The 24,097-nt window shown below is 39.6% G+C and overlaps 1 protein-coding gene across 1 annotated transcript in view; it reads right to left on the minus strand.

Annotated features, from left to right (window-relative positions):
* The window catches only part of SEMA5A (semaphorin 5A), a gene marked incomplete at its 3' end in the record, with an annotated part of 517,268 nt that overhangs the window by 381,471 nt on the left and 111,700 nt on the right, over window positions 1–24,097 (minus strand). The window contains exon 2 of the mRNA XM_017863400.1: window positions 23,704–23,800. The remainder of the gene's footprint in view (window positions 1–23,703; window positions 23,801–24,097) is intronic.

The raw sequence follows: 24,097 nt of genomic DNA on the forward strand, positions 1-24,097 counted from the left end.
AAAAAAAAAAAAAAAAAAAAAAAAAAAAAAAAAAAAAAACCTAATCACGTCTCAAAGGTCCACCTTATAATATTATCAAACTGGGTGTTAGGATTTCAACATACTCATCTTAAGAGGACATGAACATTCAGTCCATAATACTTCCTATATGCAAAGTAGAGCAAAATAAGGGCAAATACTACATTTTCAAAGTTATTTGCCTCAGTAGCATCAGCATTTGGTTCCAGCTGTAATCCTCAGCCCCTCTCCCATGATAGTAATCAAAGGTTTGCCATTTGCTGGAAATTCCTGCCCTGCAAAAGGAGTGTTCTTCACCCTCTACATCTGACAACTGCCCTCCACAGTTCACAAATACTGATGGCGCACTAAACCATAAGCTCTGTAGGAACAGGAACTCTGACATATACGTATTTATGCCCCCAGAGAGTAATCAAATTGTACTACGTATACTCCTGGTGCTGATGAGGACCAGTAATGAGATAGATACAATGTATCCAGAGACATCTGTTGGTGCTAAGGAGGGCTCAGGCAGGTAATAGGCATCCTAGCCATTTAGGACAAAGTAAAGGACAAATAGATCTTCTCTAATTTCAGTCATTTATTTTTTTCTGCTAGCTTTCAGGTTGATGTGTTCTTTCTTTCCTAGTTCCTTTAGGTACAAAGTTAGATTGTTAATTTGAAACCTTTCTAACTTCTTGATGAAAGTGTCTTGGGGCTATATGCTTTCCTCTTAACACTGCTTTGGCTGCTCCCAGAGATTTTGGTAAGTTGTGTCCTCATTTTTATTGATTTCAAAGAATTTTTTTTTAATTCTGCCTTAATTTCTGTGTTCACCTAGGAGTTATTCAGGAGTAAGTAGTTCAATATCCATGTACTTGCATAGTTTTGGAAGATCTTGGTATTAATTTCTATTTTTATTGCACTGTGGTGTGAGAGTGTCCTTGGTATGATTTCCATGTTTTTGAATTTATTGAGGCTTGCTTTGTGACCAAGCATGTGGTCAATCTTAGAAGACTGTGTGCAGAAGAGAAAAATGTACATTGTGTGGTTGTTGGGTGGAGTGTTCTGCAGATTCTATAGAAAATGTTTCGGCCAGAGTGTGTGCCTCACTTAGAAAGGAAGGGGAAAGATAGAGGAAGGGCAGTGCAAACTCATGTTCAGCGGTCATGGTCAGTGAGGCAAAACTGCATCTCTGAGCTCAGGATCAAAGAGGAAGAGGCAATGATGGTCTAGAATGCTGATTACCCAGTTGTTGCATTTCCTACGTACAGGTTTTAAACATGCACACATCTGTCAACCTCTTCTGATGGTGTGCAAACCTAAGGAGCCACAGATGGGCCCTGATAAAGTCCTGAGATAAAATAGGGGGCTTTATCCTAGGGCCTGCATACACACACAAGTACATGGCAAATTTAACATTTCATAAATGACATCCCAATGACTCCTGTTTATCATCTGGGAGCATTTCATTTTTTTCTCAAGAATCATTGTATGACAAGATATGGCAAAGCTCAAATTAAATCAACACAACTAATAACCAACAAAAACAAGTCAAGTTTCAGAAGGGCAAATTAAGAACAAGTTTTGTTTGTCTGTGGTGTCACACAGAGAAAAGTTATGTCTAGAGTAGATACTCTTTGATGTACATCCCAAAAGCTCTATTAGCACATCTGCAGCCAAACCACTGGTTTCAGGCTGTGTACTGTTGGGCCCCTCGGTGGCCATATTGGTTCCAGATGGAGTTCAAATAACATAAAGGCCTTTGTTCCAGGGCTGAACTATTTCATTTCTCCACTGGTAACTTGCACACAGTGTTCCATCATGAACGATGTGCAATGCACAGGGGTGATTCAAAAAATGCACCAGAGAGACTGCTAAAACTCATGGAAGCCCCCGCTTTTAAGTGATAGCAGCAGCATTTGCCAACAGAGTGGTGCTGGTGGGCTGTATTACATTCCATCTTTGTTTATGCAACACCCCTGGAATAAAAAGTTAGGCATTTACCATTATAATTTACCTTATAGTATTTGTCAATACCTGTAATGCACAAAAGAATTATGGTAGTTGCACTCATAGAAGAGGAAAATGAGACACAGGGTGCCTTTTTGACTTGCACAGGGTTACTCATATGCTGGAGAGAAGGGGAAATATTAAATATCTTACATCAAATACCTAAGGGCAGACTTAAGGATTTCTAATCCACTGCTGCTGACTGCTGGTATTTTAAGAAGGGAACTTTCAAAGAAGAATGAATGTTGTCAGAAACATGATTCCTAACATAAGGAAGCAATGACTGGGGGCTGGGAGACAGCCTATATAGCTCTTGTAAGAGTATTTCGAGCCCTTTAGAAAATAGGAAGGCTCTCTGACAATCTTACTTGTAACCAGGCTTCTGCTATGTCCAGAACAACAGGGTTAGAATTCATGGCCTCACCAGGCACGGTGGTTCACGTTTGCAATCCCAATACTTTGGGAGGGCAGAGGCAGGTAGATCACAAGGTCAGGAGTTTGAGACCAGCCTGGCCAATATGGTGAAACCCTGTCTCTACTTAAAAAAATATAAAAAATTAGCCAGGCATGGTGGCTTGCACCTGTAGTCCCAGCTACTTGGGAGGCTGAGGCAGGAGAATCGCTTGAACCCTGGAGGTGGAGGTTGCAGTGAGTTGAGATCATGCCACTGCACTCCAGCCTGGGTGACAGAGCGAGACTTTGTCTCAAAACAAACAAACAAAAAGAATTCATGGCCACATTTCCCAAATCTTAATACTTCTGCAAACTCACTGCCTATTTCAGGGCCATTTCTTTTGAACTTATTTCTTCCCCTACCCACATAATCAATGTTAACAGTTTAGTGTACTGCCATCTGTATCTTCCTCCATATTTCTGCAATAACATACAAACACAGGTATTCAGACATGGGGGATGGAGGTCATTTTACTTTATAATTTGGGATTTTCTCATAATACCATAAAATCTCTCCAAGTTAACCAGGTATGATTTAAATTAATCTTTAATCACATCTGAGACATTCTTACAACCTAACTGACATATAATCTATGCTTGATTACTACACATTCAATATGTGAGATCAATTTTGGGGAGAGAGGAAAGGAAGCAGTAAAAATAGCTTCTATAAACATTCACTATACATGTCCTTATATAGGTATGCTGGTATTTTTATTTTTACAATATATATGCCCAAATATACTGCTGGTTTTCTTTGTATAGTACATATTCCCAGGGGTTGTAATACTGGTGAAATACTGGGTGAAAGAGTTTGTATATTTTTAATTAGGATTATCAAACTGCTTTTCCCAAAAAATGTAAGTAATTCATGTTTCCATCAGTCATGGGTGAGAGTCCCCTTCGTCCGCATCCTTACCTGCAGTGGGTGTTATCATTTTTATCCCTCTCTTTTAGAATGATATCTCATTAGAATTATCCTAATAGCAGTGGATAGAACATTGTTTCATCTACTTACTGGACACGAGGATTTGCTCTTATGTGAATTACCTATTCATATATTTTTCTACTTTCTTATGGGCTGCCTGAAGTTTTCTCATCAATTTATGAGAGCTCTTTGTATATTAGAAATATTAACCTTATGCCTATTGCAGGGATTGCAAATATTATCTCTATCTAATGCTAGACTTTTTAGGTGGTTTATGTCACCTTTTAGCACAGTTTATTTTAATGATAACCAAATTACAGTCTATCCCTTAGGTTGCCAAAAAGAAGGAATTAGCAGAAAATTCTCGTTCTGCAATTACTAAGATAAAACATCCAGTGAAAGATGAACTTGGAAAAGATCCAGTATAAATAAAACTACATGTTCAAGGATGCTTTCTTAACCTTTGGCACAGATGCCACCTTGCCCCTTCCTTGGCTTATGAGAAGCCATCATACACGAAGTCACTAACACAGTTGGTCTCACCCTTCGATGCAGATGTTACTAGGGTGTTGCTCTCTGAATAATTCTCCACCCGGGCAAAGCATTTGAATTGGGAATTTCCAGCTATAATTGTTACTCTGTGCTGCCCATAGGATGGAGCCTTTGACCCGGACATAAATACAGCCCAGAATTCTGAGCCCAAAAACTATCTCTAGCATCCGGAGAAGAAGGCATCATGAAAGGGGAAGAGTGTAGTTGTTTATATACAAACTAAGTTGAATTTGCAAGGAAGAACTGACTCCCTTTCTCTTTAAAAACAGTAGATAGTATTGAAGTTTTCTCGTCTTTACAGAGAAAACAAAAGGCTAACGGAAAGCAGTCAACCGAGAACTAGCTTCTTACATTTCCATTGAGGGTTTCTTTCTCCAGATCTGTCATTTCTCAGAATTTTCCAAGTAATAAAGTCATAGGCTTTTTTGTTAGATGGCTGGAAAGAGAAATGTATTTGTCATCCTGTCTGATGTTCCAGAGCATTTTCAGTGTTGTTTTGTTGCTGTTATCTTGTTGAATTTTATCAGACTATTATTGGTATCACCAAGAAAGAGGATATTCAATGATGTTTCTAATCCCAAAAATAGTGCAAAAAAATTAATCTTAAAAGTATAATGGAATCCACTTTTTTTTTTTCACTGACTCCATCTGCAAGCCAGGATCAACTGTAAAATCATTTTATGAAGAAGCAATATTGCAGGGGATTTGTTCTCTGGGTCTAACAGACTGCTTGCAAGCCAGAGTTAAAGGTCCTGAACAGTTGATGCAAATTCCACCTCTGTATTTCACTGCCCTCAGTGAGCTCAACATCATTCATTGAAGCATGTATTAGCTGATATCTTAATACAGCAGAGAAAGAGAACCACATAATTTTAAAATTCAGGCTGAGGGCTACTCTGGATGTAGAAGGTTGACTTCTGACCACCTGCTTCCACACTAGACTTGTTCTAAACGGCTTTCTTGAGAGGTGATTCACAAGTGCTAAAAAATCATGAATTTTTAAAATGAGATATTTTGGATTACTTACAAACTACTTTCCATAATGGCATTTTACCAATGAAATGATCCACTGGATGAAAATGACTTATTCTCAGTTATCTGTTTTATTCCTGAGCTCATCTATTTTGACAAGTTCTTGATCACTGTGCCTTACAAATTATGCACAGTCTTTTCACAAAGCCTTCGCTATGGACTCTAGGAGCTCACAACCCACCACTTCTTAACACACAGTCATATATTCTGCTTTACGGTAGAATACTTCTGCCTCAGGGAACCCTAATGGCCAGCGCCAAATCTTGTTTTCACTAACTGTGAGAAATGTGAGCCTTATTCTTTATATTAATAGGTCAAATGCATTTCTCTTTGATAGAAAATCAAACTTCTAAGCCGCTGATAAAACTCTGGTGACATCCTGAGTTTCATAGGTTTGATCTTCTTACAAAAGGCGTTAACAATGCAAGTGAGGTTAACAAAAATCCTTGCAGGGAATCACACATTGAGTGGCTCTCTGGGCAGCATCACTAACTGCTGCATTTTATTAACAGCGGGTCAAGGAGTCTCTCACCCAACACATCACAAATGTTGACAGAGATTCAATGAGTCAACAAGTATGCCTACTGCAGCTGGAACTGACACTGAAAATGTTAACTACATCGACAAAAATTCTCAGCAGGCCTCTCAAACACTAAACTTTTCCCTAGCCCAAGGTCTCTGAGGAAAAAACACAACAATTAAAATAGCAGTGTGGAGTGAGAACACAGTACAGCACATTTTTAATGTCAGAAAGTAGCAATTTGGTAACTAAGAAAACTGGAAAAATCATTATAACCTATGCCTTACTTTGCCCAGCACCTCCCAAGACTCAACTGGAAAGAGCCTGGCTTTGAGAAGAATGAAAGCCTGAACTGTTGATTGTGAGAAAAAAAAAAAAAAAAAGCAAAATAAATGCTGAAAGGAACTCACATAAAATATTTCATTGTAAGAGTCTGACCTTATTTCCTACAGCCAGAATGGGATTTTACGATGCAACAGCGGAGAATTTTGCTACTAAGATGTTGAATGAAATCCCTCAAGAGGAGAATGACCTTTGAGATTTTCTGTCACTTTTAAGATCACTTGTGAAGTATCAAAGCAGTACTATAGCAAGTGAAATCCTATGAGGAGCTTTGCAACAGATGCCAACGCCTTCCCCAAACATGTCTGAGGCACCTCCTAGGTCAGAGGCCCTGGATTTCAAACAGACTGCCAATGGGCCAATGACCCCCAAATACACAGCTCTATTCCCCATCATTCCTTGACAGCCCACACTTGTGTATCTGTCTACTCTCTAGACCCGATGAGAAATGAAAGCCTTCAACTCAAAGTTAACATTTCCCTAGGAGAACTGTTGTTTTACCCTCCAAAACCTACCCCTCCCCAGGGCTTCTCTGTCTCAGTAAGTGGTCCACCATCCACTCACTTACCGAGGTCCAAAACTTCCAATTCATTTTTAATTTATCTTCTCCTCTCCCCAATGCCCAATCCATCAGAGCACCACAGACTCTACCTCTAAATATGTCAAGCCCATCCACTTTTTTCCTACACTAACAACCCCGTAGTCTGTGCCACCATCACAGCTGACCCCATCATCTGTGAGAGCTTCAAGCTGGTCTTCCTGCTTCCCCTCTAGCTACCCTGGAATCCACTCTCCTGACCCAGTGGTGACCCTGATAATTTAAATGACAATTTGGAAATGTAAATAACTCATATCCCACCAATGCTTCTCCAAAGGGTTCCCAATGCTCCTAATAGGCATAGAAGTTTCATATCCCGGCTTACAAAGCCCTACATGTGCTAACTCTTACCCACCTCTGTGGTCTCAATTCACACCACTGTCCCCTTCCCCACTACACACAAACCAATCCACAGTTGTCCCCTATTCACTCTCTGTCACACGAACTCATCTGAATTATTTGCATAGCACTTAACACTGGACAATACTTTTTTTATTTATTGTGAATGCAATTATTGCTTATGGTCTAACTCTTCCATCAAAAATGTATGCTACAGGAGACCCAGGAGCCTATCTGTCTTGTTTACGTGTATATCACCAGCGCCTATAACCAAGGCTCATACACTACATGTGTTCACACACACACAAAAATACCTAGGGAGGAGGGAGAATGCAAGTTATTTCTCATGGTCACTTTGACTACAATTTTCAAGAAAAACAGTCAGTGTGTTACAGCAACAGTAGAAGCACGATTTCCAATCAGACATTAATTGAGATGCTCACTAGCCCTTGATGACCCCATGTACAGGAAGAGATGTTTCAGGGACACCATTTGTTTATACAGATGTCTGTCCTTGAGGGATTTTTGTTTGAGATCAACCACCAATCATGTGTTTTCTGCAAGGAAATGACACAGTGAGGGTGGGTTCCAACCCTCAGAAAATTTGCTAGCTCAGTGAAATAAAACCAAGATTCCATTTGGAGAAACCTATAGCTGCTTTACTTTGCACTAAATTGTAAAATGGGTGGGTTTTGTTGTTTTAGAATTCTTTTCTGTAACAGTCTACCAAGAGGGATCCCTTGGGGCCTTTAGAAAATAAAAGGGGTAAAACACATGCTGGATTAAGAAGTTATATATTATCCACTGGGCTCAGCCATGCAGGAGGCCTCAGCATGACCTTGGCAAGTTTCTTAACCTCGTCACACTTTGTTCGCTCACCTTTAAATGGTGATAATATTAGAACCTGCCTACTTGTTGAGAAGATGAAATGGCATGCATAAAGCAGTGTCTGGGACACAGGAAGTGCTCAGATAATGTAAGCATTATGAATTATCACCAAGTCATTACCAGTGCTTCGAGAAATATTTCAGATTTGGAAATGTTGGAAAATCCACATTATTAAATTTGTATTGTCATTGCTACATTACAAGGAACTGTTTAATGACTTGCTCTGAGCATGTTCAAGTCCTCCTTTGGCTGCAAACACAGATGACTACCTCAGGCCCCTGGAGGTGACCCAGGATTAGCTACACTCTATTCTTTCTATACTTGGAGAACTGGCATGTGCTTGAGAAAAGACAAGAAAAGCTACTCCAAATTAATAAAGTCTTCACAAATCATACACAAGTGATTAGAAGTGTTCATTCTGAGTATATCTGATCATTTAGTATTTGCTCAAGAAAACAATAATTACTTTGTACATGATCTGCCATAAAGACAAAAAATGAGCAAGAAAATAAGAGTCAAAGTCAGAAAACATACAAGACACTTAATATTATAATCAGAGAACTGAGTCACACTGTCATAATTCACTTTTTTATTGTTGCTAATATTATGATGTCCCAGAAGAAAACTTCCAAGACATTTATGTAGACCTTTTTAACACCTGGTTTATAAAATAACATTAAAAGAATATAGTCCAGTACATAAAACAGAAAGTTATTTTAAAAACTGAAATTGGCCAGGTGCGGTGGCTCACGCCTGTAATCCCAGCACTTTGGAAGGCTGAGGCGGGTGGATCATGAGGTCACAAGTTCAAGACCTGCCTGGCTAACCTGGTGAAAACCCAGCTCTACTAAATATATAAACATTAGCCAGGCATGGTGGCAAGCACCTGTAATCCCAGCTACTTGGGAGGGTGAGGCAGGAGAATCTCTTGAACCTGCAAGGCAGAGGTTGCAGTGAGCCGAGATCCCGCCACTGCTCTGCAGCCTGGGTAACAGAGCAAGACTCTGTCTTGGTGGAAAAAAAAAAAAAAGAATTCAGCTCCTAGAAAATACTACGGCAGAATGATAAAGTTAACATATAACTATATATCAAGCTGAGTCAAGAAGAAAGGAATTTCAGGAAGATACACAAAAATGATAGTGACTCGGGAGAAAAGAATAGACCTGCCTATGGAAACGTATGTTGGTTCTCTGGTGACGTTTCAGCCTGAGCACTAACATAGGAAACATGCTGTCCTTCTCCTGCTTTACTAACATTCTGCCTTCTTGGTTGGTGTATCCCTGTGGCAGGCTGATGAATACATTGCACCTGCTGCTCATGTCTGGGAACACATCCAGCAACAAGGCACAGTTACAGCTTCAGGGAAGTAAGGAAGGTGAGTGACTGTCCATACTGTGTGTGTGCGTACCCACAGTCACACATGTGTACGTAGCACCAAGTTAGTGAAAAGTTCTTATTTAAAAGGTGCTACCTAGGCTAGGCTGTGGTTTTCCTCTAGTAGGTAGATCCTTGAGCAGTCTACCCCTAATTTGCCACAAATTCATAATTAAGTTACATAGCTGGGTGTTAGTATATTGTTCTAGATATAGATTTCAGAGATTTTAACCCTGCCCTAGTGCATCTAATGCAGTAGGGTGCCTCCAATGATAAGGCTATCTATATCTATTTAGCTATCGCTATATTATTTACATACATGCACTAATATAGGTAGGCATTCTATCTTCCTGTTTATTCAACTCTATCTGCATATGTGTGTGTGTGTGTGTGTGTGTGTGTGTGTATTCAACTATATCTATCTATCTATCCATCCATCCATCCAACTGACCCAGAATTGTGCTCACAGCAAGGCAGATACTCTTAAACATTAGTGCTGTCCCCTGGACATGTACATCCAGATAACTATATTACGGGAACTACAATTTCAGTCTTCTGAGCTTGGCTTACCCCACAACCTGACGGTCATGCTGTGCTGCGCTATTTTTATGTTTAATATGTACTCCTTGAAGACGATACTATGAAATTCCACTGTAACACTGATTGATCGTGTTCAAATGCTCACTTTAAGAAAGGTTAGATGCCAGGAAGGAAGTGATATTGAATCCTACAGTGCAGGAAAGCAGCTACATTGGTTTCGATCTTGATGCTATTTGAATACCTCATCTTTTCTGTTCTCTTCTACAACTTATAGATAACCATTAATAAGAAACGGACTTTAGAAGCCTCTCACAGTCTTTCCTGTCTTTGGTACACTGTAAGTGATGTTCAGTTACACTGGAACACAGTGAAGACTATTTGAGAAAGCAGTAAAATGAATGGCCCCAGCTGGACAATATAGGGACAGTCTATAATGGCTACAGCAAATATAATTATTTAATTATTGTAAAATTAAGCAATAAACTTCTTAAATTAAATATAGCACAATCGGAAGGCTAGAGGAGCACATTTTATCACACTCTTAAGGACCATTAGAGAAGTTATATTTTACAAAATTTCCATCTGAATCACTTCATTAAATAACACATACGTATTCAGTGCTTATTATGTGCCAGAGTGTTAAGTATTGGGAAGATGGATGCAATAATCAAGCCAAGGACTTCACAGCATGAAGAAGGACTATATGTATTTACAAAATACTACAATGAATCCAACTTTAAATTGCCATTGCAGGGATGTGCACAGGAGTGTGGAGACACAGACAGGGTGCAACTTAATTCATCTGGCCACGGAGAAGGAAGAGAAAGGTTCATGGAAAATGAGAAAAGTTAGCTGAGAACTGGTGAACAAGCAAATATCTACCCACTGAACGATGTGGGGGAAATTATGCCAAATGCATGAATCTCTGATTGGGGATAGGGAGGAAGAATCCCATTCCTCTTCTCTTAACCAAGCTCATAGCCTTCCAGCTCTGTGTCCAAATTAGAAGTAGAATAGTACTCTTGCGATTCAGAAAGTCCCAGAAAATCCATCCATCAATCCATCTACTCAACAAATGATTATTGACATCTTATTACATCTTAGTCCCTTACCTCACCTAGGAATGGAGCAGTGAATGAACAAAATAAGCAAAACCCTGGCAGGGTAGAGCTTACATGAGAAGGCGGGGCAGAAGTTATATAAAATAGATAAACAAAATATGTCACGTATCAGACAGTGCTAAGTTCTTTGGAAGAAAAGTAATAAAGCAGAGAAGGAAAATAGATAATAGCAGGGAGACTGTTTCCATTTTAATCATTTGATCAGGAATATCTCCTGAGAAGGTAAGAGTTGAATAAACTTGAAGTAGGCCAAGGAGCGATGTTCAGGGATCTTCAGGTAAAGAGTGCTGCAGGCACAGAAAACAGTCAGAATTAAAACACTGGGCAAGGAAAGTGGCTACTCTGTTCCAGGGAGAGCAAGGAGGCCAGTGAAACTGAAGTTGATGCTTGGGAGAGAAAGAGAAGAGAGAGGATGAGGGCAAAGAAGGGACACGTGGTGCCTGGCGGGCCACGTGAGGAAGCTGGCTTTCCATCTGAATAAGGCAGCAGCTGCTGGAGGATTCTGAGCAGAGAGCCTATCTGGTCATTGTGTGGAGAAAAGACCATGGAGGCCCAAGAGCAGAAGCGGCGAGATGGCCGGAAGACCTGAGCACTCACAGGGACCAAGTTGCTGGGAGCTTAGCTGAGGCAGGGAGCAGTGAAGGTGTTGAGAAGTGGCAAGATTTTGGATATATGTTGAACAAAAAAACAGTAACAATAAGATTTGTTGACAACTGATTATGGGGTGACAGAGAAAGAGAATAATCAAATATTGTTCCAAGTGTTTCAGCCTGAGCAAGCGGAAGACCGGACTTCCCATTAATAAAATGAGGAACTCTACAGAACGACATGGCTAGGGGATGTGGGGAGAAAAGAGCTCAGTTTGGACATGGTTAATTTGAAGATATAAATTAGACATCCAGTTGTGAGGTTAAATAGGCAGTTGAATATATAAATAATTTTGGAGCTTAGGGATAGGTTTTGGCTGAAGATAGACATGTGGGAGTAATTAGTGTGCAAATGGTACTAAAGCCATGAGACTGGAAGAGATTTCTCAATGGCGAAAATGGTGGGAAAAGAGACAAGGTCCAGGCACTGAACCTTATGGGACTCCAGTGCTTGGATGGCAGGGAGATGACCATTTGAGGCTAAGATGCAAAGCCCAGAGATATGAGATCAGGCCAGGGAAATGGAGCATCCTAAAGCCAAGTAGAGAAAGTATGTCAAGGAGGTGGGAGGGGTTGATGGTATAAAAGCTGCTAACTGTTAAGTATGATGATGACTGAGCCTCAACTGCTGGATTTAGCAACATGGTGATGATGGGTGATCTTGACTAGACAGTGCTGAAGGAATGACTGAGGGATCAGACTGGACTCAAAAGAAATAAAAGGCAGAAATGGAGGACAAGTTCAGGCAAACACTTTAAACAAAAGTTTTTTTTTTGGTTTTTTTGATTTTTTTTTTTCTTTTAGCAAAGAGGAGAGAAATGTGTTATAACTAAAGAAAAAATTAGAGGCCACAGGTCAAATTTTCTTAAGATGGTAGATCTTTCTATTCCTATTGGGAGAAAAAAAAGAACAACACAGAGGGAAAATAAAACTGATTATGTAGGAAAGAAAGGAAAGAACTGCTTAAGTACTGTAGGAGCAAAGAAATGGGAATAGTTTGGCCAAACTAGGGCTAAGAGTTTCCATCAGAATTAATCAGTGTCCATTAGCTGGGATACTGTGATTGGCCCACTTGGGTAGGTACTTCACCTTTAAAACATCACTGTAGTAAGGAGGCGGCCTGCAATGGAGAAAAGAGGAACAGTTCTCAAAAGTATGTGGCCCCTGAGCTGTGAGAGGGATACCCCAATTTATATGTACTAAAAAAAATCTGAGCTACAGTAAACAACTTAGATCAACCTACCTAATTCCTGAGCACTGGAAATGTAAGTGCACTATTCTTAGATACTGTTATATGAAAATACAGTGGTATTTACTTCCCAGAATCTCCCAACCAACTTCCCAACCTTTCCTTTTCTGCTTTGGTTTAACCAATAGTGGTTACTGCTCAGGCTTTAGACAAAACAAATGAAGTAAAATGACTCTGATTCCTTTGTGGCCTAGGAGGCTCAAAGAGACACAAACACACACAAAACCCCATGAAAAGCTTCGCTACATAAAGCGTGAACTGATTCAGTTTGCAGCCCTGCAGCTATAGAGGCCTCTCCAATACTCTGATCCGGAAACCACAGGGCAGGAAAATCCCCAAGTCCCATGAAATCCAAAGATCCAAACATGGGGTCATTTTATGCCCTTAGGAAAGTTCTGCCAAAAAAAGATCTTACACACAGTGTAATCGAGAGGGCAGTATCCTTATGTGCACATGTAGATCTTCAACTCCAAGCAATTAACCCCACACACATCTGCCCCTCTAATGGGTGTCTGAGAATAAACAGCACACATCAATCCCTTCCAGCCTCACTCAATGACGAAACTAAGGAAAGAAAATGAATTCTGAACTTCACCACACAGCTGTGATTCACAAATATTTATAGTAGCCATAAAGCTGGTGACCTTCAGGAAGATAACACGCTTGGCAGACATTCACCTAAACACAAGAGGGGAAAGGGCCCAAATCTCAAACAGCAGAGAACAGAGAGAGAGGCAAGATTTCCCAAGTTCCATAATGGGGAATTCCAATGCATTCTAATGGGGATAATGGAAGCTGACAATTCTCTTGTCAGTGAACTTTGGTAAGCGGAGTGAAATGCTTGTGACAAAACAGATCAGCCCTGCACGGGCCTTTCTGGATGGCCTCACAGAGATTTTCCATCAGGCTCACTACACAATTGGATGGGACTCAGGAGTACTGTCTACAGCCCTGTATTTCTGACATTATTAAGAACGACAGGTTAAACCTTTATCCCAAATTACAATCACTCAGCATGTTTAAGCAAGTGTGTACCTTGTATCAACAATATACATAGAGATGCACTGAAAATATCACAAAATAAAACTCCTGTCAGGAAAGTGGCACCAAAAGAAACACTGTGAGCAACTTAGCAGGCACTTTTTTTTTCATATTTAGTCTCTTTGTCTAGTTTAAACTCTTCTTTACCTATTATCACACCCAAACCTATGTCTTCTCACTTTCCTTATTTTATAGCCAAGAAATCCAACAAAATCAAGAAAAGTAGACTGAGAGCTGAGTCTTGGCCTGATCTGTCCACAGTCAGGTGGTTATGAATCTCAGAAAGCGAGATCTAGATTCAGTCTTTTGGAACTCCTGCCCTTAACATTATTGTGTGCACATCAGCACATCACAACAAATTAATATTTTATGTCAGTGCTCGAGACTGCACAAAAGAGGTCATCCACGCGTACATATGTGATTTGACCAGCCTGAACTCGGTCTTCGATACCCGCCATGTAATATTTAATGCAAACACCTTAAGTAACGTACAAGAATAAGCCAAGAAGCAAAGCACTGTGATCATGATTTAATCATCGTTAATACAGTGGGTTAAGTTCTATAAAATTTTAAAAAAAGGAAATATAGTCGTTAAAATGTAGGCATAGGCTGTATAAAATCTTAAAATAGAAAGTTACCTTTTCCCTAACAAAGAAGAATGAATAAAAGAATGAGAAAATTTAAGTTGTCTGGTTCTAAACTAGGTTTCTATTTGTAGAAAGGAGAAGTATGTAGCTGGGATTTTCTCGCACTTGTACAAATATTGTTATTGTCTGAACATCCACAATAAATTAAAATTGGGGATTGATTTTTTTCAGTAAGGACAAAGAAAGGCAGAATAAAACTTTGAGAAGATTTTAGAAAGAAAACTATATTTTAAATTTAAACTATATTTTAACTATTTAAAACTATATTTAAAACTATATTTTAAACTGGTACTGAATTAAACAGTTNGGGGATAGGGAGGAAGAATCCCATTCCTCTTCTCTTAACCAAGCTCATAGCCTTCCAGCTCTGTGTCCAAATTAGAAGTAGAATAGTACTCTTGCGATTCAGAAAGTCCCAGAAAAATCCATCCATCAATCCATCTACTCAACAAATGATTATTGACATCTTATTACATCTTAGTCCCTTACCTCACCTAGGAATGGAGCAGTGAATGAACAAAATAAGCAAAACCCTGGCAGGGTAGAGCTTACATGAGAAGGCGGGGGCAGAAGTTATATAAAATAGATAAACAAAATATGTCACGTATCAGACAGTGCTAAGTTCTTTGGAAGAAAAGTAATAAAGCAGAGAAGGAAAATAGATAATAGCAGGGAGACTGTTTCCATTTTAATCATTTGATCAGGAATATCTCCTGAGAAGGTAAGAGTTGAATAAACTTGAAGTAGGCCAAGGAGCGATGTTCAGGGATCTTCAGGTAAAGAGTGCTGCAGGCACAGAAAACAGTCAGAATTAAAACACTGGGCAAGGAAAGTGGCTACTCTGTTCCAGGGAGAGCAAGGAGGCCAGTGAAACTGAAGTTGATGCTTGGGAGAGAAAGAGAAGAGAGAGGATGAGGGCAAAGAAGGGACACGTGGTGCCTGGCGGGCCACGTGAGGAAGCTGGCTTTCCATCTGAATAAGGCAGCAGCTGCTGGAGGATTCTGAGCAGAGAGCCTATCTGGTCATTGTGTGGAGAAAAGACCATGGAGGCCCAAGAGCAGAAGCGGCGAGATGGCCGGAAGACCTGAGCACTCACAGGGACCAAGTTGCTGGGAGCTTAGCTGAGGCAGGGAGCAGTGAAGGTGTTGAGAAGTGGCAAGATTTTGGATATATGTTGAACAAAAAAACAGTAACAATAAGATTTGTTGACAACTGATTATGGGGTGACAGAGAAAGAGAATAATCAAATATTGTTCCAAGTGTTTCAGCCTGAGCAAGCGGAAGACCGGACTTCCCATTAATAAAATGAGGAACTCTACAGAACGACATGGCTAGGGGATGTGGGGAGAAAAGAGCTCAGTTTGGACATGGTTAATTTGAAGATATAAATTAGACATCCAGTTGTGAGGTTAAATAGGCAGTTGAATATATAAATAATTTTGGAGCTTAGGGATAGGTTTTGGCTGAAGATAGACATGTGGGAGTAATTAGTGTGCAAATGGTACTAAAGCCATGAGACTGGAAGAGATTTCTCAATGGCGAAAATGGTGGGAAAAGAGACAAGGTCCAGGCACTGAACCTTATGGGACTCCAGTGCTTGGATGGCAGGGAGATGACCATTTGAGGCTAAGATGCAAAGCCCAGAGATATGAGATCAGGCCAGGGAAATGGAGCATCCTAAAGCCAAGTAGAGAAAGTATGTCAAGGAGGTGGGAGGGGTTGATGGTATAAAAGCTGCTAACTGTTAAGTATGATGATGACTGAGCCTCAACTGCTGGATTTAGCAACATGGTGATGATGGGTGATCTTGACTAGACAGTGCTGAAGGAATGACTGAGGGATCAGACTGGACTCAAAAAGAAATAAAAAGGCAGAAATGGAGGACAAGTTCAGGCAAACACTTTAAACAAAAGTTTTTTTTTTGGTTTTTTTGATTTTTTTTTTTTCTTTTAGCAAAGAGGAGAGAAATGTGTTATAACTAAAGAAAAAATTAGAGGCCACAGGTCAAATTTTCTTAAGATGGTAGATCTTTCTATTCCTATTGGGAGAAAAAAAAGAACAACACAGAGGGAAAAATAAAAACTGATTATGTAGGAAAGAAAGGAAAGAACTGCTTAAGTACTGTAGGAGCAAAGAAATGGGAATAGTTTGGCCAAACTAGGGCTAAGAGTTTCCATCAGAATTAATCAGTGTCCATTAGCTGGGATACTGTGATTGGCCCACTTGGGTAGGTACTTCACCTTTAAAACATCACTGTAGTAAGGAGGCGGCCTGCAATGGAGAAAAGAGGAACAGTTCTCAAAAAGTATGTGGCCCCTGAGCTGTGAGAGGGATACCCCAATTTATATGTACTAAAAAAAATCTGAGCTACAGTAAACAACTTAGATCAACCTACCTAATTCCTGAGCACTGGAAATGTAAGTGCACTATTCTTAGATACTGTTATATGAAAATACAGTGGTATTTACTTCCCAGAATCTCCCAACCAACTTCCCAACCTTTCCTTTTTCTGCTTTGGTTTAACCAATAGTGGTTACTGCTCAGGCTTTAGACAAAAACAAATGAAGTAAAATGACTCTGATTCCTTTGTGGCCTAGGAGGCTCAAAGAGACACAAACACACACAAAACCCCATGAAAAGCTTCGCTACATAAAGCGTGAACTGATTCAGTTTGCAGCCCTGCAGCTATAGAGGCCTCTCCAATACTCTGATCCGGAAACCACAGGGCAGGAAAATCCCCCAAGTCCCATGAAATCCAAAGATCCAAACATGGGGTCATTTTTATGCCCTTAGGAAAGTTCTGCCAAAAAAAGATCTTACACACAGTGTAATCGAGAGGGCAGTATCCTTATGTGCACATGTAGATCTTCAACTCCAAGCAATTAACCCCACACACATCTGCCCCTCTAATGGGTGTCTGAGAATAAACAGCACACATCAATCCCTTCCAGCCTCACTCAATGACGAAACTAAGGAAAGAAAATGAATTCTGAACTTCACCACACAGCTGTGATTCACAAATATTTATAGTAGCCATAAAGCTGGTGACCTTCAGGAAGATAACACGCTTGGCAGACATTCACCTAAACACAAGAGGGGAAAGGGCCCAAATCTCAAACAGCAGAGAACAGAGAGAGAGGCAAGATTTCCCAAGTTCCATAATGGGGAATTCCAATGCATTCTAATGGGGATAATGGAAGCTGACAATTCTCTTGTCAGTGAACTTTGGTAAGCGGAGTGAAATGCTTGTGACAAAACAGATCAGCCCTGCACGGGCCTTTCTGGATGGCCTCACAGAGATTTTCCATCAGGCTCACTACACAATTGGATGGGACTCAGGAGTACTGTCTACAGCCCTGTATTTCTGACATTATTAAGAACGACAGGTTAAACCTTTATCCCAAATTACAATCACTCAGCATGTTTAAGCAAGTGTGTACCTTGTATCAACAATATACATAGAGATGCACTGAAAATATCACAAAATAAAACTCCTGTCAGGAAAGTGGCACCAAAAGAAACACTGTGAGCAACTTAGCAGGCACTTTTTTTTTCATATTTAGTCTCTTTGTCTAGTTTAAACTCTTCTTTACCTATTATCACACCCAAACCTATGTCTTCTCACTTTCCTTATTTTATAGCCAAGAAATCCAACAAAATCAAGAAAAGTAGACTGAGAGCTGAGTCTTGGCCTGATCTGTCCACAGTCAGGTGGTTATGAATCTCAGAAAGCGAGATCTAGATTCAGTCTTTTGGAACTCCTGCCCTTAACATTATTGTGTGCACATCAGCACATCACAACAAATTAATATTTTATGTCAGTGCTCGAGACTGCACAAAAGAGGTCATCCACGCGTACATATGTGATTTGACCAGCCTGAACTCGGTCTTCGATACCCGCCATGTAATATTTAATGCAAACACCTTAAGTAACGTACAAGAATAAGCCAAGAAGCAAAGCACTGTGATCATGATTTAATCATCGTTAATACAGTGGGTTAAGTTCTATAAAATTTTAAAAAAAGGAAATATAGTCGTTAAAATGTAGGCATAGGCTGTATAAAATCTTAAAATAGAAAGTTACCTTTTCCCTAACAAAGAAGAATGAATAAAAGAATGAGAAAATTTAAGTTGTCTGGTTCTAAACTAGGTTTCTATTTGTAGAAAGGAGAAGTATGTAGCTGGGATTTTCTCGCACTTGTACAAATATTGTTATTGTCTGAACATCCACAATAAATTAAAATTGGGGATTGATTTTTTTCAGTAAGGACAAAGAAAGGCAGAATAAAACTTTGAGAAGATTTTAGAAAGAAAAACTATATTTTAAATTTAAACTATATTTTAACTATTTAAAAACTATATTTAAAAACTATATTTTAAACTGGTACTGAATTAAACAGTTAAATATTTTTAATAAGATCAGAAGAAAGTAAAGAATCTTGTTAATTTTTTTACTATTATCATTTTATAGATGAAAATGTTTTGTTTAATTCCTCAGCACTGATTAAAATCATTATCAAGAAAAAAACTGACATCACTAAAATAAACTTATTTAAATTTAAAAGGACAAAGCAAACAAGCAAATGAAATAGGGGAAAAAACAGTGACAATAATGAGTTAATATTCTTAATAATTAAGTCTTAAAATCTGTAAGAAAAACACTGAGTCTCTATAGCTAAACAGTTATAAAATCTGGACAAATAATTCTCACACACGTTTGTTTGTCTCTGTCTCTCTCTCTCCCCCCCCTTCCCCCACTCCTTCCTTCCTCCTTTCTCCCTTTCTCTTGCCTCTTCTCAGAGTAATGGCTAATTATTGCTTGAAAAAAAATTAGCAAAGTAACACAATGAGTAAAAAATAAAACATATAAAGAAAGAATATTACCAAATTGACCAAAATAATTAATAATAATACTCAAAGTTTTTGAGTAATGATACTCAAATTTGTTTTAGCAAAATAAATTCTCCAGCATATAAATCAAGTATAAACATCTACAATACTTTTACAAAGCCAAACTGGCAGATTTTTAAGACTCCCTGGGTTTTATGTAGTAAATCAACTATAGCTCTTCTGAGCTAATGAATTAACCCTTAATTAAAAGAAAGTATTACAATAATAATTGCTATTGGTTTTGAAGCATGTACTTCATGCACCAAATACAGTGACCGGCCCAAAGTGAGAAAGTAAGACTGGAACTCAGGTGTATGAAGTCTACCATCACCCTTGTCATGTGCATTTCAGCATGGTCTATGACTTTTGTGAACTGGAAGCAACGTGTGTTCCACAAAAGAGAGCAGGCAATGGCATTACAGTGCCTTTACATGATAGAATATTACGTATACATTAAAATAAGGGTTTTTCCTTCAATTTGCAATAATATGAGAAAGTATGTATAAGTGAAAAAGCAGTCTGCTGAATTTTATGCCTACTATTATCTCAACTCTTTAAACTGCTTATCAAAAATATTCCATAAAAGACTCCATTAAATGCCATCTGTGACTGTCTTCGATAGAGGCATTATAGTTGAATATTCCCCTTCTTTTATATATTTTCAGTAATGAGCATTCACTGCATTAATGCCCTTTAAAATTTTGTTTAATTGTAAAAATAATAATACTCCTGAAAATCTTACTGATCACATGGATGATAAAGTGCAAACACCTGTACTCCAGAGATCATCTCTGTTTAGAGTTTGGTATATATTAATATATATTCTAGTAGACTTTATAACACACATGAACTTGTGTATAGAGATTGTGTGTGTGTGTATTTTTTTTTTTATTTTTTATTTTTTTGAGACAGAGTCTCGCTCTGTTGCCCAGGCTGGGGTGCAGTGGCCGGATCTCAGCTCACTGCAAGCTCCACCTCCCAGGTTTACGCCATTCTCCTGCCTCAGCCTCCCGAGTAACTGGGACTACAGGGGCCCGCCACCTTGCCTGGCTAGTTTTTTGTATTTTTTAGTAGAGACGGAGTTAGCCAGGATGGTCTCGATCTCCTGACCTCGTGATCTGCCCGTCTCGGCCTCCCAAAGTGCTGGGATTACAAGCTTGAGCCACCGCGCCTGGCCATGTGTGTTTATTTTTAAGAGGAATGGGATTATATTAAATATATTATTCTGCAATTTGCTTTTTCAGTTAATAAGGAATCAAAGATAGTTTTCCATTACTTTTATGATCAGAATTTTGTTTTTTATATCATTGCCATTAAGGTGAAGCACACATTGCCATGGCACATAGAATAAGTACCTAGGGGCCGGTGGCTCCTTGACAAAGGCATGTCTCCAAAACTTCTACTACATTCTCAGGCTCTTGAGTCTGCTGCAATTATAGATTTCTAAGAATGAATGAATGAATACAATAGTTCCTTGCTTAAATTGCTTAAAGAAACACAAATTAATTGGTCTTTCAATTTTCTTTGCCCATCTTTGTAAATGGTATAGTAGAGTCAAATATGCCTTTAAGTGTCAGAAATATCCTTTTGTAATAAAAATGTAAAATTTAAAAAAATCATACCACAATTTATGTGGCAAAGGGTATTGCCATGTTATTTCATGGTTTAACTATGTCAATCCTGTTCAAACTCTGTCTTTGCTCATAATAAAAGAGGGATATTTGAGATCAGAACATTCTTATTCAACATGATTATCAGACAGACCAAGATAATTGCATGTTTACCCTAATATATATAAAAGGCAGCAATATATATATAATATACATAAAAGGCACCTTATATATAAGGGTGCAAACTAACAGTGTCACTCTTAGAAATTACGTAAAAACCAAAGTAGGAAATACCATCTAAACTTATTTCATAAATGAGTTATATATACTAGCTTAACAAAATATCAAGAAAATAATATTTATCAGGCCCTAATTTGAGCAAAGCTGTAATTTAGGTGGGACTTAGACTAATACATTTGGGGCATATAGACTATGTCAAGCAATGGAACATCAAATGCCCTTATTCCAAGGGTAAGGTTTGCAGTTACAATAGACTTCATTAAAATTTGTTGATAATTAAAACCCAAGCATCCAAGATAAATTGCATTGTGGGACTAGCACCTACTGTCCCCCGAAACACTCTCATTCACTATACTATGAGGTCTTCAGCAGTACAAGGATCATGTTAATCATAGCTCAGAAAGCTGCTTAGCCTGGAGGTCAAATCCAGCCCGCCGCCTGTCTTTGTAATAAAGTTTTATTGTAACACAGCCATGCCCATTCACTTACATATCTATGACTGCTTTCATACTACAATGGCAGAGTGATGCAACAAAGACTGTATGGCCTGTAAGCACTAAAATGTTTTCTCACACTTTTTAGAAAACGTTCACCAATTCTTGATTTAGATTACTGTTTGAAAAACTGATTTCTTAATATTTGTTCTGAGCTTCTCTGTACGAGTCTGAGTATTTCCAGTAAGGAATAAAAAATAATGTCTGACTGTGCTTATTCCAGGGAGGCATTGTTAGTGCTAAGAGGCAGTTTTGTGTAAAGGTTAAGAAGATAGAATCAAATCCCAGCTCTGCCTCTGACTCACTGCAAATCTCAGACAGTTTACTTAAGCTTTCTGTGCCTCCATTTCCTCATCTTTAAAACAGTGACCATAATAATAGAATCCTGAAATGTTGTTATGAGAATTGAAAACATCTCAGCGCAGGGCCTGGCACACAGTGAGGACTTATATTAGCTAATAACTCTTCCTATCACATATCATGATGACCACTGAGCATCCAAAGCGAGCCAACACAGGCTTCATGTGGTCATTCTTCCAGCTGTCAGGTGCTGTGGTTCTCTATGGAGGAGGGAACGGGAGGTTCCAGTTAAGACACTATGTGAACCTGAATCTACGTGGGCTGGAGAAAGATGCAAAATGCAGACATCTGTTTCTTCTGCAAAACGTAAGGACGACACAGGAGAGCCTCTCATCTCAGCTGAGCACATCTACACATCTATACAGTGGGCCCAGCTCTGAGACCCATCTAGCCTCCTTCCTCATGTAAGAAAACAGGGACTGGGAACTCATAATCCGAGAGCGGGAATGGTCACCAATGATTCAGAAAATCTCTTGATTATCTAAAATCAGCAAAGCACTTTGTGAATTGGGAAGAAATATAAGCCTGTCCACAATGAGACGGTCATTTAGTTAGGGAGAAAAATAAATAAGTCATTAAACAAAGGCAGTGTCTTTGCAGTGACTAGTATATGGAATGATACCGTCACTTTCCCTCACTTTACTTGTTCCTCCCCTATACCCTCTATCCCCCTTCACCCCTTCCTTTCTTCTAGTCTTCCCAGAAGGTGGCAACACCTAGGTCTCAAGTGCTTAAGAAAGCCTCCAGTAAAGCCAGCATTTATGAGCCAGCCTTTGGAAGATCCAAACAAGCACAGTTGGTGGTGGGAACAGATCACTGGCCCCAGGAAGGAGGAAATTGTGTGGAGGCCTGACCAGGAGGATCCCTGAGAGTATCATGAGAGGTTTAGGGCTTACCCAGCAGGTACAGGGGACCGTAGAATGTCCCAGAACAGGAAGTGAGATGACAGTGGTATGCACTGCAAATAAGTGGGGGGCAGAGCACAGAGGTAACCGCAGGAGACAAAACTGAAACCCGGTAGGCGGTCACACCGGGGCGCAGAAGACTCTAAGAAGCATCTAAGCCTTTTCATGTCTTCAGGTTCCTGAGTGATGTAGCGGTGGCATATGACCAAAATTGTTTTACTTGAAAGATTTCTCTATCTGAAAGCTTGCTCATTCACTCTTTTTTGTTTATTTATTTATTTATTTATTTTTATGGTTTTTTTTTTCTTTTGAGATGGAGTCTCACTCTGTCGCCCAGGATAGAGTGTAGTAGTGCTATCTCAGCTCACTGCAACCTCGGCCTCCCAAGTTCAAGCAATTCTCTGCCTCAGCCTCCCAAGTAACTGGGACTACAGGCACCCACCACCACACTCGGCTAATTTTTTGTATTTTTAGTAGAGATGGGGTTTCACCATTTTGGCCAGGCTGGTCTTTAACTCCTGACCTTGCGATCCACTCATTTTTGAGGTGGAGTCCTGCTCTGTCGCTCAGGCTGGAGTGCAGTGGTCAATCTCAGCTCACTGCAAACTCTGCCTCCTGGGTTCAAGCAATTCTTGTGTCTCAGCCTCCCAAGTAGCTGGGATTACAGGCACGTACCACCACGCCAGGCTAATTTTTGTATTTTTAGTAGAGATGGAGTTTCACCATGTCGGCCAGGCTGGAACTCCTGACCTCAGGTGATCCACCCTCCTTGGCCTCCCAAAATGCTGGGATTACAGGCGTGAGCCACCACACCCGGCCTACCTTCGTTTTTAATAACAGAAGTAAAGCTCACAAGCTGTCAAAAATATTTCAGTCTGTAATATTTTTGGTTTCTTCCCTTCTCATTTAGATGTCTCACTTACCAAGGAGAGAGAGGGTGGAGGCCGCGTTTCCTCAATCATGAATCACACTGACTCCACAGCCATGTGGGCACTCTGGCCCACGTCTCACACACCAACACTTCAAAAAAGAAAACAGAGAGATCCAGTCAACCATTTTAAAAGAGGATGTGGTCATTGTTGGTGATGAATTCTATGAAGTTCCATTAAAGCCTGAACAATCAGCACAAGCTGTTTTAGCCACGTAGGATTAGAGCAGTGACGCAGGACAGCGTGGCATCACAATCATGCTACCCCACTCCAGGATCGTGTGCACTAACGGATTCTTTGTCTTCAGAAAAGGAGAAATGAACGTTTAAATGCTGTTAACAGATGAAATAACTCTCATGAAACATCCAAAAGAACCATTATTTCAAAC

The sequence above is a fragment of the Rhinopithecus bieti genome, unplaced genomic scaffold, assembly GCF_001698545.2.
Source record: "Rhinopithecus bieti isolate Rb0 unplaced genomic scaffold, ASM169854v2 scaffold_70290, whole genome shotgun sequence".
Classification (NCBI taxonomy): Eukaryota; Metazoa; Chordata; class Mammalia; order Primates; family Cercopithecidae; genus Rhinopithecus; species Rhinopithecus bieti.